The sequence below is a fragment of the Cyanistes caeruleus genome, chromosome 6 (genome assembly GCF_971803275.1).
Source record: "Cyanistes caeruleus chromosome 6, bCyaCae1.hap1.1, whole genome shotgun sequence".
NCBI classification, from domain to species: Eukaryota; Metazoa; Chordata; class Aves; order Passeriformes; family Paridae; genus Cyanistes; species Cyanistes caeruleus.
In genome coordinates, this window is record NC_141706.1 from 39,725,302 (window position 1) to 39,742,291 (window position 16,990).

Here is a 16,990-nt window from a genome sequence, read left to right on the forward strand (position 1 = left end):
TGTAATATGTAATATAATACATAATACATAATACATAATGTATAATATATAATATATAATATATGATATATAATGTATAATACATAATATATAATATATAATATATAATATATAATATATAATATATAATATATAATATATAATATATAATATATAATATATAATATATAATATATAATATATAATATATAATATATAATATATAATATATAATATATAATATATAATATATAATATAGGAGCTGGGGGTGTTTATCCTGGAGAAAATGACGCTCAGGGGGGACATAATTGTTCCTACAACTACCTGAAAAGAGGATCTAGGAGGTGGGGATTGGTTTCTTCTCCCAAGTAACAATTTTCAGACTAAGACAAATTAGCCTCAAGTTGAGCCAGGTGAGTTTTATGTTGTAAACGAGAAAAAAATTCTCCAGGGAAATGGTGAAGAGTCACCATTCCACCAAAAGTGGAAGAGTCACCATTCCTGGAGGTATTTGAAAGACATGCAGATGTGGCACTTAGGGATGTGACAGTGGTGCTAGATTAGCACAAACATCAAACAGGGACGTTTGATCATCTAGGAGGTCTTTTACGACCTTAACAATTATATGGTTCTATGTTTTTACAGAAATTCTAGAGTTTCATCCATAATCTGAGACTTCCTCTGTTTCTTTTTTAAATGTTTAAAGGCTTCTAATGATGTTCAATGTGACAAAACACCAGCACTCTGCCATCTGGTCTAAACACTTGAGATGTAGGTAATAATTAACAAGAAATAATGTTACACTATGTTAATGTTATATTATTGTTATATTATTTCTGAGGAACTTGTAGGGCATACCCATCTGGACCACTGGGATAAATCTAATAGAATGCCACTGGGATTGCAAACCCTAAGCCTGGTGGGTGCAACAAAGAAGCATGTTAGAGAAAGGAACAGAGATATATTAACAAGAAAAGTACCAGATTTATGAAATCTTGATCAAGTAAGAGTGGTAACAACAGATCTTTGTAGGCTCTGCTGTTTAGATTTCTGTTTTCTGAGTGTCCTATAGCAGAAAAGAATTTGAAGAGAAACTGAAAGGAATAAAAAAAAAATCACTTTTACAGAGGGGGTTTGAAATATCATGTTAGCCTATATCACGAATGAGAGCATCAGTGCATTATTGAAAGATTTTTACAGTTAGAGGGTTGTCTTAAATATGCCGTGTCAAGAGTTTGTTTTTTTCAACTGCTTTATTTTTTTCTTCTGCTTCTTACTGGTCCATACTAAAAAAGAATGATAAAAATATTGTGTATCCAAGATCCTCCAGTCCTCAGGGTGACTGTGCTCTTGCAGCCATATTTTCATAGAGAAGAGATCCTTGAAAACCGCCCACCTTCTGTCTGTGCTCTGACAGCCGCCCTAATGCAATCAGCCAAGCCACACGCATGGGAGAGAGCTTCAGGCTCTGCCCCAGCCACTGCCCTAACCTCAGGTGGCAGAGTCAGGGTAAGAGAGAAGACTGAAAATACAAAGAAACAGGGGAGGAAAGCTAAATAGCCCTTCTTGTCATCCCTCCAAAAAGGGAAGCCGTGGTAAAAATTAATTAAAATAATGAAGGAAAAAGAAAGACCTGAAGGGAGGAAGCTGCCTGGCAAAAATAGGGTTTAGTCTAGCTCTGAATGGCTTACATGTCAAGAACCTGGGGAAAATAGGGAACAGGGCAGGAAGCCCAGTTCCATTCAGGGTACCTGCACTGGAGTTCTTCGTGTAGAATATCTGATGATATTTAAAAATCCTGCTGCCTGGCTTGTTGGATGGCTGGGAGATGCTCAGAAGTTATATATAGACCACCGCTTCAACTTTGTAAAGTAGAATCTGAAAGAATTAAGAAGAATGACACAGTCTTCAATGTCCCATATTTTTTTCTGTTAACTTGCCTATATGCCTTTTTAATCCAGGTAAAGGAGTCCATGAGGCAACTCAGAGTCACTCATAGCAGCACATTTTATTAAGAGGATGTGTCTTTACTGTGAATCTGCTACCTGCTTGTTTGATTTATTTTTCCTTAATACTTTTAGGGTGATATCCTCATCAAAATGAAATCCACTGAATATATACCAGTACTTGATGGAGAGCTTAAATATTTTGTGATCCTTACCTGCCTTTGCAGCATACAAAATATAGAAGAACAGAACATGTTTTGTTGTAGAGCAGCAGTTGAATGAGAAATAGAAATAGAATGGAATAATTTGAATCATAACCAAAAGAGTTCCCGTTAGCATCATTGTGTTGATGTGACAAATATAGTCTGATAACAAACAGGAAGTGATAAACAAACAGGGTGATCCTCAAAATTGGTAAGTTTTTCCATGAAATGCTATCTTTGATCTTAAAATATCAAATAGACAAGAAAATCTGCTAGCACTCTCTGAAGAAAGTTATCTATACTGATTTCTCACACAGACACTTCAATTGTAAACATTTTAAAACTTTATTTTGTTAATGAGCAAAAATGAGCTTGCCTGTCACTTCAAACTAGCTGTGTGACGTGGTGAAACAGTTGTAAAGAGTAAATAGTATCTGTGGTCCAAAAGCTGCACAGTTTTGGAGTTGTGGCTTCTTTAAACATGTGGTAGAAAAGGTTTGTTAGAAAAAGTATTTTGAACACTGCCTTGTCACAGCTTTCCTTTGAACTCCAGGTTTCAAATCCTCTCCTGGAGTGAAGTTTGTAATTTGCTGGGCTTAAATCACACACTTTGACATGAATTACACTGTTCACTGAACTGGAGTAACTTCATAAATATTCCTTATTCCCTGGAGAGTCCAGTCTATTCATCATTCCCTTTGAAGTTTTTTCCCATGCAGATAAGCACATGCAGGATAAAAAAAAAGGAGATGCAACCAATAAATGAATGGTAGCTCTTTGCAAAAGGTGATAACAGTACCATTTCTTATACTACAGACTGGAGAAGTCAAGCTGAATTATACATTACAGACATCTTACCCTTTCTGCAGTGTCTGTGTTGAAGGCCATTATCTTCAGTCCTTTGGGAACTGGAAGGAAGTAAAGACACAGAAGCTTATAAGAAAAAAGAAGAAAAAAGAATTTAAACTTTTTTGGCTAGAAGCAAATTTTAGTTTATTATTCAGCTCAGTTCCACTGTGTTCCATTTTCAAAGTTTCCCTAGCTGTTCCACTTAAAAACCATATGATAGCATGGAAAATGAGGACTTTTTTAGAATAGTGTTTCTTCAGGGGAACAGGTAAGTTCTCCAGTCTTCTGGCTAGCATGAAAGAAGATGGATTTGCCAAAACAGATTAGACAGTTTTCACTTAAATTCTCTTATTTCTATGAAACAAATACTCACCAAAGTTTATAGCTCTTCATGCTGACAAGCAGTAATTATGTCTAGACCAGGAGGCTACTAGCTTTTTGACTCAGATTTCAACATGAAGTAAATTCAGAACATGCTGCAGATCACTCTCTTTAAGAGCCTCATGTATGAGGGGTTTTTTTCATTTATAAAGAGTTTATGAATATTAAGTTCCTTCCCATGATACTTTAGCTAGATGTCGTAGGTTTTCTCCCCCCTTTCCACAGGACATTCATGATGTCTCACTGACAAGCAGCATTATCTCCCCAGAGGTAATATGACTTGACCAACACCATCTACTCATGTACAGTGAATATCCACTTGCTGAAGTGCCATCTGTGTGCTGGGCTCTACCATCACTGTACACATTTTAATGGGATATGCATTAGGAAGAGACATAAGTTTTCTAGAGCCTGAGAGAATTAGTGTTTAAAAACAAAATAGCAGCCCAGTATTAAACATGAGAATTCCAGCCTGCTGAGAGAAACAGTAATTATGATTTTCCTCTTGTAATTGAAAAAAATTTTCAAAAGCATCATAGAGGATTTTTCTGTCCATTGACTGCACCATTTTTTTCAGTCTCAGAACAGGAAATGTCAGAAGACAGCTTTGTCAGATGAAAAACTTGTAGTTTTTCTGTTCATGAGTGAAGTCACATACTATTGTGTGTGTGAATATATTTATGACTGGTTTTTCTTGACTGCATAGCAGTTGAAAAGGAAACATTATGTAAGTAAACTAGAGCACAGGGGGTTTTGGTATGGACTAGAAAAAGAATTTACATGTTTGTATGGCTTGCTTCTGATCCTTTCACATCTGCACTTCTCTACGTTCAAAAAGCAATATTTCAAACAGAGAAAGTGCTTATTGCTCAGAACTTCTCTGGTCTAGTAAATAATAGAAACACTTTTTAAAAAAGTCTTTTCTGCACTAAACAGCAAATAAATCACACATTTTCTGGAAATTCAGTCTCTTCTTCTGCAGGCAGTTTGTATTTAGATGAGAATAGCTCAGCATTTCAAATCAAGACAAGCTTCTCTTACCAAGACAATGCTCCTCATAACTTTGTAGGGAACAAATTATAAAGCTTCCATGTAAATATAAGATATTTTAACTATTAATTATGCATAAAATAAAACAACAATGATAAAAGCCTAAACTTAAATGACATTTACAACTGAACAGCTTGTATGAGGGTAACTTTTGCCACTTCACACTCCAGTGAAATAGTACCTTGATAAAATGGTTCACTGGAAACAGATGAGAGCTGTTGGGATAAAACTTGCCTGTAGCAAGTTTAAGCAACATCCTATCTATCTCATCTATACCTATGCCTGACAGCACAGAAAGTAGAAAGGCTCTCATAGTCTTTCTGTTGCTTATGACAGCACAGGTAACATATGTTTTTCGATTAACTTTTAGCGTGGTAGAAGCTGCTGCAAGCTAAGAATCTGCTATTTGTTACAGGTAAGGGAAGGGGCACTTGAAGAAAAAAACATGATTAAAAAAGGCAAATTTATTGCCTCTGACAGAACTTTCTATAGGGTCTGTCTGAAAAACAAATTGAAGAGAAATGCATACTGGCATTTCCATTTCTTAAGACCTGTGTTCAGATCTTGAATTTCTTCCACAAATTTAAATGATTAAGTATCAACAGAAAAAAAAAGTGAACCTAGAAATATAGACAATGCCTTGTATAGGAAAATACAGGATGAAAACCAGACCTTTGTTACCTCAGGGAATATAATAAAGCTTCTGCTTGATTAAAAACAATGCCCTAGTTTCCTCCCTCTCCCTTTTTATGGAAGATAAAAATTTGAGAAAAACAATACTGATGAATTTTTTCAGTGTAAAACAGAAAGGAGCACCATCTCAAAAACACCTGTCTTCTTATCATCTGTACCTCAAAGTTTATGAAAGTTAGCAGAAATTAATAAGAAACCAATCATAAGCAGATCTGAAACAAGCTCAATCTTGCAGTGACTAAAAAATTCATTTATTGTCAGGTATTCAAACCCTTAAATTCACTTGGATTTCCCTCTATTTTGCTGCAGCAGCTATAAATAAAACGTGTTGAGCTCAATTGTAGGCTGACCCTTTGAATCTTGGTTTTTGCTGACATCCTGAAAACACCAGCTGTTATACTTCTTTAAAGGATGAATATATTTTGAATATGCCAAGAAAGAGGTTATATAACATCTTGTCTTGACCATAATTGTAGTCTAGAAGTTATCCCTAAAAGCAGCTCACTTCCCAGGTCAAACCTTTTACTCAAATACCTCGTAAAGGAAGCCACCTGAGATTTACACATCAATTACATGCAACTGAAGAAAAATAGAAGATATTCTGCACTGATCTAAACCACACCATGAATTAGTCCTCTGCATGAGTTTTGTAAAAACCCACCTAAAACTGTGTGTTCAGCCCTGGGTTTTATCATGGGTATTTGACAATATCCTACAATTTACAAGGATAAACTTTCTTTGATGCAAACTTTGACACCTATTAAATACACACAGACTGTACATATCTAGGCAAACTCCTGACCTCTTGAAATTAAATGATCCTCTTCCAGTGCATCAGATTTAAAATGATTTTACAAATTGGGATAAGCTCAATTTATCCTAGTTTTTCAGATTAAATAATAATAAAATCCTCCCTTTTTGGAAGTCACCTTTCTGAAGCCTTCCTGTTACAATGTCCTTGAAACTACTACTGACATTTGTTTAGCTTTGGGACATTAGGAAACATTAAAGGAAGAAAAACAATAGAAAATGGAACTGTGTTTTTCTTTGATATTTCCTGGTTTATTTCTTAATTATTTTTTCAATGTTATATATGGAGTTGGTACACCTATGATTGGATTATTATGGATTAAAGTCCTTATCCAGAGGCAATTTTAAACTAGTTTTCTGCACAGATACTAAGATGTCTAAATCTCTCAGTTTAGTCATTGGCTTCAACCAAGCTGATTTCTTACGCTTCTCAAGTCTTCACCCTTGCTCTGCTGGGATTTTTTGTCTGTCTTGTGGCTCCCTTGGAACAGTGTTTCACCATTTAATTCTCCCTTTTCCTTTAGATTCCCATTATTGACTCCTTCAATATTTCTTTCTGCTACACCTGGCTTGCGGCTTTCAGGTTTTCACTTTTGACCAAATATTTTTTCTTCATGTAAGTTTTTTTGGTTTTTTTACTCTCTTATGCAACCTTCCTTGAAGTGAGAAAATGATACAGGAAGTGCCTTTTAAACATGAATGAACCAGTATCAAACACTGTGCTGTCCAAAGCAGAGAAGTGAATTGATTTGGGGAAATTAAATATTGATACTGTGCTCTCAGGGCCAGCACATAACTAGGCAATTTTGCAAATTTTGCATGGCCTTCTGAGAATTGGTGTGAGAAGATATTAAAGTATAAGTAGGACAAGTGGCTACAAGAGAGAAGTCTTTAGCTATCACATCAGGATTCTAACCTATGGTGTGCTAGTTTTGGCTGGGATAGAGTTAATTTTCTTCACAGTGAATAGTAAGTAGTTATGCTTTAGGTTTGTTCTGGAAACTATTGATAATACAGGGGTGTTTTTGTTATTGCTGGGCAGGGCTTGCATAGAGCCAAGTCCTTTTCTGCTTATCATCCTACCAGTGCAGACTGCAGGTACTCAAGAAGTTGGGAGGGGACAGAGCTGGGAGAGCTGACCCCAGGTGACCAAAGAAATATCTTATACCATACGGCAACATGATCAACGTATAAAGAGAGGTCAAAAAGGAGGAAGAGGAGAGGGTTCACAGTGATAGTGTTTGTCTTCCCAAGTCACCTTCACACATGACAGAGTCCTGCTTTCTAGGGATGGCTGAACACCTGCCTGCCCGCAGAAAGTGGTGAATGGATTCCTCGGTTTTTTGCTTTCCTTGCACATGTGGCTTCTGCTTTCCCTATTGACTTGTCCTTATGTCAACCCACTAGTTTTCTCATTTTCACTCTTCTGATTCTTTCCTCCATGGGGGAGGAGAAACAAGCATCTGCATGGAGCTCAGCTGCTGGCTGGGTTTGAAACACGGCACACGAGTTCTTGTGAAAAGTCTTGCATGGAATGAAAAATGGTAAAGAGCACAAGGTCCTTTGCACTATATTTACTCAGCCAGAAATACAGACTTTGATTCCCTTTGAGTATGCATAATTTTACCTGCATTAAGCAAATGTGTAACTGCATGGAAATTTTATTTGGTGCTGGTCCTCAACATGAAACAAATCAAAGGAGTTCCCTTCATAAGCTGCATAAATAACTAAATAGTACAAACTTCTGGGCCACGCATCAGAGAAGGTACTTCTATGGAAAAGTTCTGGGTTTCTATGCATTACAAGGCTGAATGTTAATTTTTGTACTAGTAGTTCTTTTCTACCCTGCATTGTGAAATAATAAGCCAGAGAACACAATACAAATAAATAAATAGTATTTACTTATATTTTTTTACTAATACACTAAAACTATTTTTAATTGTATTGTAAAATAAATACAAATATTTATAAGCTGTGATTTAAGTTGGACACTAGCTTTTCTATCAAAAAATGAAGAGCCTTTTACTTTAGCAGTTATTTTTTCACACAAAAAAAAGTGTGGCCCCAATCCCTATGATACATTTGAAGAACACTCACATCATCTAAATATACCTCTCTACAGAATATTAAAACATCACCCACCCTGTGTGTGTGTGTACATGATCTCACAGGAAGGGACAGCTCATGAAGTTCTTACAGTATAGACACTCTTGCTCATATTAGGAAGGGACACATTGAAAAGTAGGCCCTAAGCTGATCACTCAAGGTCATAAATTTGGAACAGTCTAGCCAGTGGTCAGCAACAGTGCTTTTCCTAACCTTTGTTTTGTGTCAAATTCAGAACAATGTGTTCTACTTACTCTAGTGAATATATCTTGTATTAATTTCCAAAGCTGAAAAACAACTTTGTAATTTGTATCTACTAAAAAAAAGTTCCTTGGCTTTCATAAAGAGAGTACAATGAACCCACTTAATCAGCTCATTAATTTAACATCAATGTTCACTTAACAGTTTCAGAAGAGAAGAGTTCTCTCTTATTCTTCTCTTGTATTCTTACTTATACCTCCTTCTCTGAGCAAAACTTATTTGCATATTGATATTAAAGAGCCAATAAACTGCAACCATATAAATGACTGCAAATTTGGTTCTGCAGTCTAAAAAAAAGCACCCTGAAGCAAAATCATCTCATATGTGTTTTTCATTTAGAATAAACTGTATATTTAAGAATATTAAATTGTTGAATTAAAAAATGCTCAAAGTCAAGATCAACTAAAAGAGGAAAAAACACAACCCAAACCAGAAACTAAAGCTTTAAATATGTTTTAAGCTTTATTTTCCCTCATTTAAATCTTCTGTGAAATATTGAACTTCTGAACTTTACTTATCATAAAGCTGTTATTCAATAGTATTTTTATACCAGTTCTACATTATCATTCTGCATTAGCCTTCTCTATTCTCTTCAATCTGATCTCTTTTATTACTAAATATATTTGTTTCCCTAAATACAAAAATTCAGCAAACTTTATGAAACTAGCTATATTTATTGTCCCTACCAGTTCTTGAGCCTTTTATTCTTATTTACATTAAAATGAGCATTCTGACCACTTACAAATATGTACCTGAGTATTATCAGTAACTCAATTTGCAACACATTTTTTCGTTTTCTGTACTTTAAAGTTCCTACGTCTTTCTCCTTCCCAGACTCTCAATATTGTTTTCATTTTTAAAAGCCTTCTGTTTATTGCTTTCACTAATCTTTAGATCTCTGCTTAACCTCATTGCCTGCTATTGCCCTTTTCTACATTTAGATTTAACCAGCATGTCAGTTACAGTCTCTCCAGAAGGTTTCTTACAAACAAAGAAAAAACCCACATTTACATGGTACTCATGGTACCACAGCATTCCTCAAGTTATGTGTCCTGAGAAATCTATACTCCTCCTGTTTCTACAGGATATGTCAATAGAAGGGGAGAAAAGATAGGAAGTAAATATTTCTTGTTGTTGTTTTTGAAAAATGTTCCTCCCTTTTGTAACTTTTCTCTAAAAAATATTTTTTCTCTGATTCTGCTGCATTTCTCCTATATTTTTCTTTCTCTTCCTGGCTTTCTTAGTCTCCTTTGGACTGAATTCTTTTGGGATCCTCCCTCGTGGGAAGCCCTGCTCATATCAGTTCTTTAGGTTTGAAGAAAATTCTCAAGCTTGTTAGAATCTTGTTTCTCATGTTTATTAGAAGGTCATCACAAAACTTGGCAGGTCTCTCCAGTCTAACTGCATAAGCTTAAATCTTTGCAATCTGGTACATTTCTTTCTTCTGATGGTACAACAAGGCCTTGTGGCACACTTTGTGTCTGAATGCACAAAATGGCCCTGAATTATGCAGTGCTTTTATCTTTATACTTATTCATATCCAATTAACAATAGACACGTATATTATTTTTCTTAATGACCCAATGACCCTCTGTGCTGCACTACAGCATTTTTTAACCAATCACTTACTATTACCCAAAAACCTCCAAAAGAAAAACATGAAGAAGAAAGAAGAAGGACAAGAGACAATTTAGGAGACCCTAAATCCTCCATCTTGTCTCCTGTTCTCTAACTTTTTCACCGAGTGACTTAAGAAAACTTTCAAATCTACACACTTACACTTTTAGCTTTTTCTATCTAATTTTAACATTTTTTTTTCATGTATCACCATGAAAACATGCTCATTAATTTCATGTTATATGAAATTCAGTGTTTTATGGATCTTAGAACTAAGTATCAGAAACAAGGGCACACACTCTGTATCCCAGACTCCAACATCTTTAAACAAAAAACTAAAAAAATCTTTGTACTCTACATTCCCAGTCACTTGTGATAGTTTGAAGAGAAAACCCAACCACAAATGGCAAATGTATTCAAGCCTGACACAAAGAGAAGTGCCTGAAAGAAGTCTAAAAGGACTTATTAATGGTGTACAACGTGCACCTGAGAGGATAGAGGAAGTTATAAATGAATCCTGAAGTTTTGGAATAGGAGTAATTATGGCCACTTTTTCAGTGTTGATTATTACCAGAGTAAAATTTTTTTCATGGTTCTAGCGTGTCACACTGTGCAGTGTTCATTGCTTTCAGCAAACATATCTTGGTTATTATTACTTACACTTAATTATAGGTTTTCCTTTTTGGCAGTCTCTAAAAGAAAGCCATTGTGGTTTTTGTTGACCTTGAAATCTTGAGTCTACAACAAATTATTGAAATCATCATTCTAGAGTGTCTCTTTGAATATTGTTCAATAACTTGTGTGGCACATTTTCAGACACACCCCGCTCTTCTACAACTTGACAATTTTTCTCACTGTGGTATCATGTAGTGGTGGCTCAACCTTATCAACCCATACTTCTGCAAAATTGAACTTTAAAGCCTTGATTTGTAAACTCCTACTGCCCTGATTTGACCATTTCCTCACTTGAACCACAATGCTTAATTTCAAAATTTTGACCTCCTTTGTTTAGACATCTCTTTACCTTGCTAGTAGTATGGCAAACCCACATCCTTAATTAACCATCAGTAATTTTGTATTGCTTTTGTGTGGCCAGGCTTTTGTTGCAGAGGAGGCCACGAGGGTGGTTTCTTTGCTTTGCTAAGAGCATCCCCTATGTCTGAGAGAGCCAATGCCAACCCAAGGAACCAAGATAAATCTGCCAGTGGCGTAGGCTCACCCCATCAGAAATGGCAGTAACACCTCTTTGAGAACATATTTCAGAAGGATTAAAAGTTATTGTGCATAAGCAATTGTGGCCAGAGAAGACAGGAGTGAGAATATGTGAGAGAAACAACTCTGCACACACCATGGTCATTGGAGAAGGAGGAGGAGAAGATCGTCCAGCTGCTGGAGCAGGGATTCCCCCGTAGTCTGTGGTGCAGATCACGGGGAGACAGGATGTACTGTAGCACATGGGAGCTCATGGGAAAGCAGAGATCCACTTGCAGGAACCCCATGCCATAGAAGGTAGATTCTTGAAGGAGGCTGTGACCACATGGTAAACCCACACTGGATAAGGCTCCTGGCAGGAACTGTGGACCTGTGAGGAGAGGAGCCCATGCTGGAGGAGGCTTCCTGATAGGACTTGTGACTTTTTGGGGGACCCAAGCCTGTTCTTGAAGGCCTGCACCCCATGGAAATGTACCCATGCTGCAGCAGCTCATGAGGAGCTGCAGCCCATGGGAAGGACTCAGATGTAGAAGTTTGTGAAAGAAAGTCTCCTGAGAAAAAACAGCAGCAGGAACAACAAGCAAAGAGCTGACTGTAACCACCATTGTCCTGTGGTGCTGGCAGGGAATAGTAACCACCATTGTCCTGCAGCTTGGGAAGGAGGGAGGGGTGGGGAGAAGGTGGTTTTGGATTTATTTCCCATAATCTTGCTCTGATTTTAATCGGTAATAAATTCAGCTAATTTCTCTAAATCAAGTCTGTTATGCCCATGATGGCAATCAGTGAGTGATCTCTCCCTGCCCTTATCTCAACTCATGAGCCTTTTGTTACGTTTTCTTTCCCCTGTCCAGCTGAGGAGGGGAGTGATAGAACAGCTCTAGTGGGCACCTGGCATCCAGCAGATCAAACCACCACAAATTTACTCATTTATGGTAGCTTGAGTGTTTTCAAATTAGTACAAAGGAAGAATATTTTCTGTTGAGGATGCTGGAAGTGATGCTGGAATATGTCAGGCAGTAGAAAAATTTTGTATTCAATATAGAGTATTGTTCAGCACTCTGGATGTGGAAGCTTCTGAAACAGCCAAACACATGGAAAAAGAAGTGGAAAATTACATTTGGAACTGGAGGACATGGGCCAATCCCTTGGAAGACAGCGGTAGTCCTCTCCCAAAGTGCAGAAAGAGCACTATGAGCAGATGGTGTTATAGCTGCATTTGGGTGACAACACATGGAATTGCATAACCCATATTTATTCTTATGCTTTGAACAACCATTTCCCCTATCTCTGTGAATCATCCCACTTCAAAGTCTCTTGACCCCCTGCGTTTCGTCAGTGATTTTCTGTCTTGCTTCCCTCAGCCTGCCTAATTTTTTAATTTTCTCAGTACACTTACTTGAGTTCTTTCACTAGACAATAAAAAAAAGTCCTTTAGAGGGATTAGTAATAAGTCTTAAGGTTGTGTCAAGCAAGCTTATGGTAAAAGGATTTCTTAAACATACCATGCATTAGTGAAAGTGATTGGCTAAAAAGGTATGCACTCTTTATCTGTTGCCTGGTTCTCCTCAGCCAAGTAGGCAGAGTTGCTTATCTGGCATCAACAGAGTATGCTGTTAAAAATGTGAGAGTTCCAGCTAAGGAACACTAGTGCAGTTTTATTATGCCTATTTTTGAGAGGTTTTGTCTTTACTAAAGTACCATGGTCCTACAGGTGCTGTTGTAGCAGAGTTTTTTCATGTCACTGCATACTTGCTTATTTCTAATCCCTGCTTATAACCCTAAGGCACATGGAAGCTAAGTTTATATGCCATGTCAATAATCACATACTCATTTTCAAATGCATTGTGCTTACATATGACTTCCCTGATTTTTCAAAACATTATACGACTGTGAACAGTTTTCAATTAAGCAGCAAAAATCCAAAGACACAGAATTAAGGTTCCATTTCTGACACAAGTAATGAGTCTCCCAGGACACAGCTAGTCCTCTTTTTGTCTTGAGAACGTTCACACCTAGCACAATGTGCACATCATGATAAATACATCACATCCTGGGATAATTTCTACCTGTCAGCAAGCAGTTCTAGCCAGGGTGCCCAGACCTGAGTTTTGAAAGGGGAGAATATGTGTTTATTACTGCCAGTCACTCTGTTTGGAGGAAGGGACAGACTGACAGCCAGCAGGGTTGAGATTACTAGCAGCTTGAATAAACAGACTGATGTTTTTCTCTCTCTTTCTCTTTCCACACTGCTGAGGAGAAGAAACAAACATTTTCCAGCTGTGACGATTTGCTATTTTAAGGTGCAATGTCTGTTTTGACTTTTTTATTCATCCAAGATGACTTTATAGACAGTGGGAAGTTTAGATTTAAAATATCTGATCTACTAAGTCAGATAAATACAAGCAATTAACACGGTGAAAAAAAGTTTAATTTTCTGCATCAAAATTTTGTATATTCCTCTATTTAAATAACTGCAATCCAATTATTGGGTGAGGATTTCACTGTTAGAAATAAATTATTCTTTCAAAATATAAGAAATAATGAAAGTAAAGACATACCCCCAGCATAGCTACAGATGTTCCTTCCCAGTGATGCCATATATAATTATCAGGTAAGAGACTGGGCCCCAGTTCTGCTCATCCATATGCAAACCTTGAGCTTTCAAGACCCCCTTAAAACCTTTTAACTACTTAAAGCAGAACTTCAAAGGAGACAACAGTCAGCAAAGAACTGTGAAACTTGTAATAATTGAAAGTATCATCTACACATGCCTGAAAAAAAAAATAAAGTTGTGAATAAAGCTAGTTATGCAGATGGGAAGAAGACAGGAGAGGAAGAAGAACAGGACTGAAGTTTTGAAACAGAAATCAGAGACATAAGAACGGCCATCACAACAGAGTCAGCAAACCTAAGCCAGTCCATCTGGACTTATTCTGTTAGGAATTAATCACAAAGAAATCTGAAAGGGAGAAGAGGAAAGAGAGAAAGCTATAAATTCCTGTTTTGGGTATTCCTGGGACGTTTATAGACTGAGATTAATTTAACAGCTAAGACTGAGTGGTCTCCTGATACCTTGACTGTTACAGACATCTGTTGAATTTGGTCATTTTAGATTTGAGAAGTTCCCCATTAAAAACTGCACCTTTCTACAAAATAACAATTATTTCCTATGAGAACCCTTCTTATCACACAATTCATTATCAGCTTTAGGAATAAATCTAGATGAGGAGAAGATAGGTAAAAACCATAGTCCAGTGGGCTTTTACTCAGTTCTGTAAAGGGAACGCAGCAAGCTTTGTAGTATTATTTTTGCAGTTGTTAAAAGAATTCCTCTATCTGGCTGGAGATGAACTGTAGCTACCACTGCAGCAGAAAATTCTTCAGCTTTATGTGGTTAATCACAATTCTGAATTGCATTTAACCAAAGTTTGTTTTCATTATCAGTGAAGGATTTCTTGCTTCCAGAAGAGGAGTTGTATTGAAATGAGACAGGTATCTGAAACAGATGATTGACATTAATTACATTCACTGTCGTGTTACTATGGCTGATTCTGCTATGGATCCTAGCCTAAGCCTCAAAATAAATATGAATTTGGATCTAGAGACAGTTCAAAGTCACAGCCTCATTAATGCATAGCAAGAATAGCAGAATAATAGGAGAAACTGATTAGGATAAACATTTTTGTCCCTTGTAAGACTATAAATAAAAATTGTAATGTGGCCTTATGGTCAAATGATTTATTAATTTTTATTATATTATTTAGATCATTGAGAAATATGTTACTTTAATTATTGTGAAATGGAAGGATTTTGTGAGGGGATAGGGAACCTTTTAAAAAGTCCTTAATCTACAGGCTGATGGGAATTGCTTCCTAAGTGGAAACAGTAGCTCTCATTCACAAAAGTAAATGCTGCCACTGCAGTATCTCAGGTGAAATCTTTTCTAGAATGCTTCAGTTCTGATGAAAAGCCAGGAGCTTCTTGTCTTTTTGTTTTGAGTGCAGAAATGCTTCCACAGTTCTGTTACCCTGCAAGAGACTTCACTCAGACAAAATAACAGAAAATGTTAACTTACAAAACAGACTGTCACAGCTGCAGTTGTTTTTTAAAAGCTTGTCAGAGATGACCAACTTCATCTTAATCAGAAAGTCAAAGACTGCAGAGACATTTGGCTCCTGCCAGTTCAAAATAGCACCGCTGTATACACGTTAGTCTTCTAAACACATATTTCTTTTTGAACTCATTGCTCTGAAAAATCTTGTATCCTTTCTATCAGTAACAAAATAGATCACAAATCTTCCTAGGCTAGCTTTTTTTTTTTTTTTTTAAACTATACATTGTAAATTTTAAAGAGCTATATTAGATCCAGGTAATAGCTATTTCAACTACCTTCTATTTTTGGTGTGCTTCATAGAATATTCCTAAGTTGGAAGAAGCTAGCTGCATTGACTCCTGTGAGACAGAAGAGGCCAAAAGCATCTAGGAGGTTCCTAAGAAGCTATCCCAGTAAATCTAATTGCATACTTACCTGACTTAACTTAAAACTTAGTTTTCTATGACTTAAACACAGTAAAAAGTTGAGGACTATTTATTTACACCTATATGACTAAATGATCAGAAATGTGGCTCTTTACAAGTGGTTTGATGGCAAGCTGCTCAGTCTTGTTTTGAGAACTGCGTTCTGAACACCCCAAGAAAAATAAATGCCATAATGAAAGAATGGAAAATCAGGTAAAGCAAAGTGAAAAATTGCCATATTTTACCTCTAACCTATGTGATAACTCCCACCAGGAACACATAGGAATAAATGTATCCATGCCAAATAAACAGCCCTAAGTGTCAGCACTAATGATCATCTCTAGTTAGTAAGCACCCCATTTATTTGGAGTAACAGAGGCAACTGAAGAGGTCCAAAGCACTTCTGAGTATTGCCATATCACAGTTCTCTCAAGATTTTCAATTTCCTCATTAAAGCAATGTCATTACCATGCCCTGATTGACATTTCTCTAACAATGCACAGCAGAGAGGATCATGTTATCCAAGCCCACCTCAGCTTTTTTCAGACCATTAGCTGAGTAAGGCAGTTTTGAAAGCAAACAGAATTCTAAGAGAATGCTTAAAGAAAATTAAATCCTACAAACTATGCAGAAATTCTTATTACACAAAGTTAACTTTATGAAATAATGTAAAAAAGAGCAGCATCAGAGGCTGTTAAAGGTGCAGAACATCTCATAGTTCACTGTATGTATATTTCAGAGTCAGAACCAGTGCTGAGCTTTCTTATGCATATAAATAGCCTCTGGAATTAATATGAGGCTATCCATGTTTTTTCATGGAAGAATTTTCCATGAATTCTTCCGTAGGACAAAGCTAGTACATTTTACTCAGACTCCTACGTAAATTGTCCCAGGATCCTAATTTGATGTACTCTGGTGGAAAGTGATTAGGGTCAGAGGACTTAAGCTGTATTCTAACACATATTAGATTTAAATAATCCTGTCTCATCTCTTCTGGCTCCTATCCAGATTATTTTAACCTGTTTTGCTGAGTGAGTTGGTTTGTAAGGTTTAACCAAGTTTTAACAGCATCTAGTAACATTTTACTAGCAAGGAGATGAGCCCCACAAATCCAGGCTGCAAAGTGCATCAATGTTGAATTTTTTTAAGTTTCACAAGAGAAACAATTTCTCAGAGGAAACTCAGGAAACATGGTTTGCCAGACTAGACATCTCAGGCTTTCAAAATTATATATATACCTGGGTTGTTGCATCTCCCTGTAGAAGCTTGAGATAAATCTTTTATTTACTGTGCACCAGCTATTAATGGTAGCTAGTGCTAAGTGAGAAAATTGCAAAAAGCTTATTAAAAAAAACACCACATGA

The 16,990-nt window shown here is 36.6% G+C and overlaps 1 long non-coding RNA gene across 1 annotated transcript in view; it reads right to left on the reverse strand.

The window, feature by feature from the left end:
* Positions 1-1,731: 1,731 nt before the first annotated feature.
* Positions 1,732-16,990, reverse strand: part of LOC111930343 (uncharacterized) — a 60,986-nt gene continuing 45,727 nt past the window's right edge. The window contains exons 4-5 of the long non-coding RNA XR_015288798.1: positions 2,988-3,037; positions 1,732-1,858 (exon numbers count right to left, since the gene is read on the reverse strand). This is a non-coding gene — a long non-coding RNA (uncharacterized LOC111930343). The remainder of the gene's footprint in view (positions 1,859-2,987; positions 3,038-16,990) is intronic.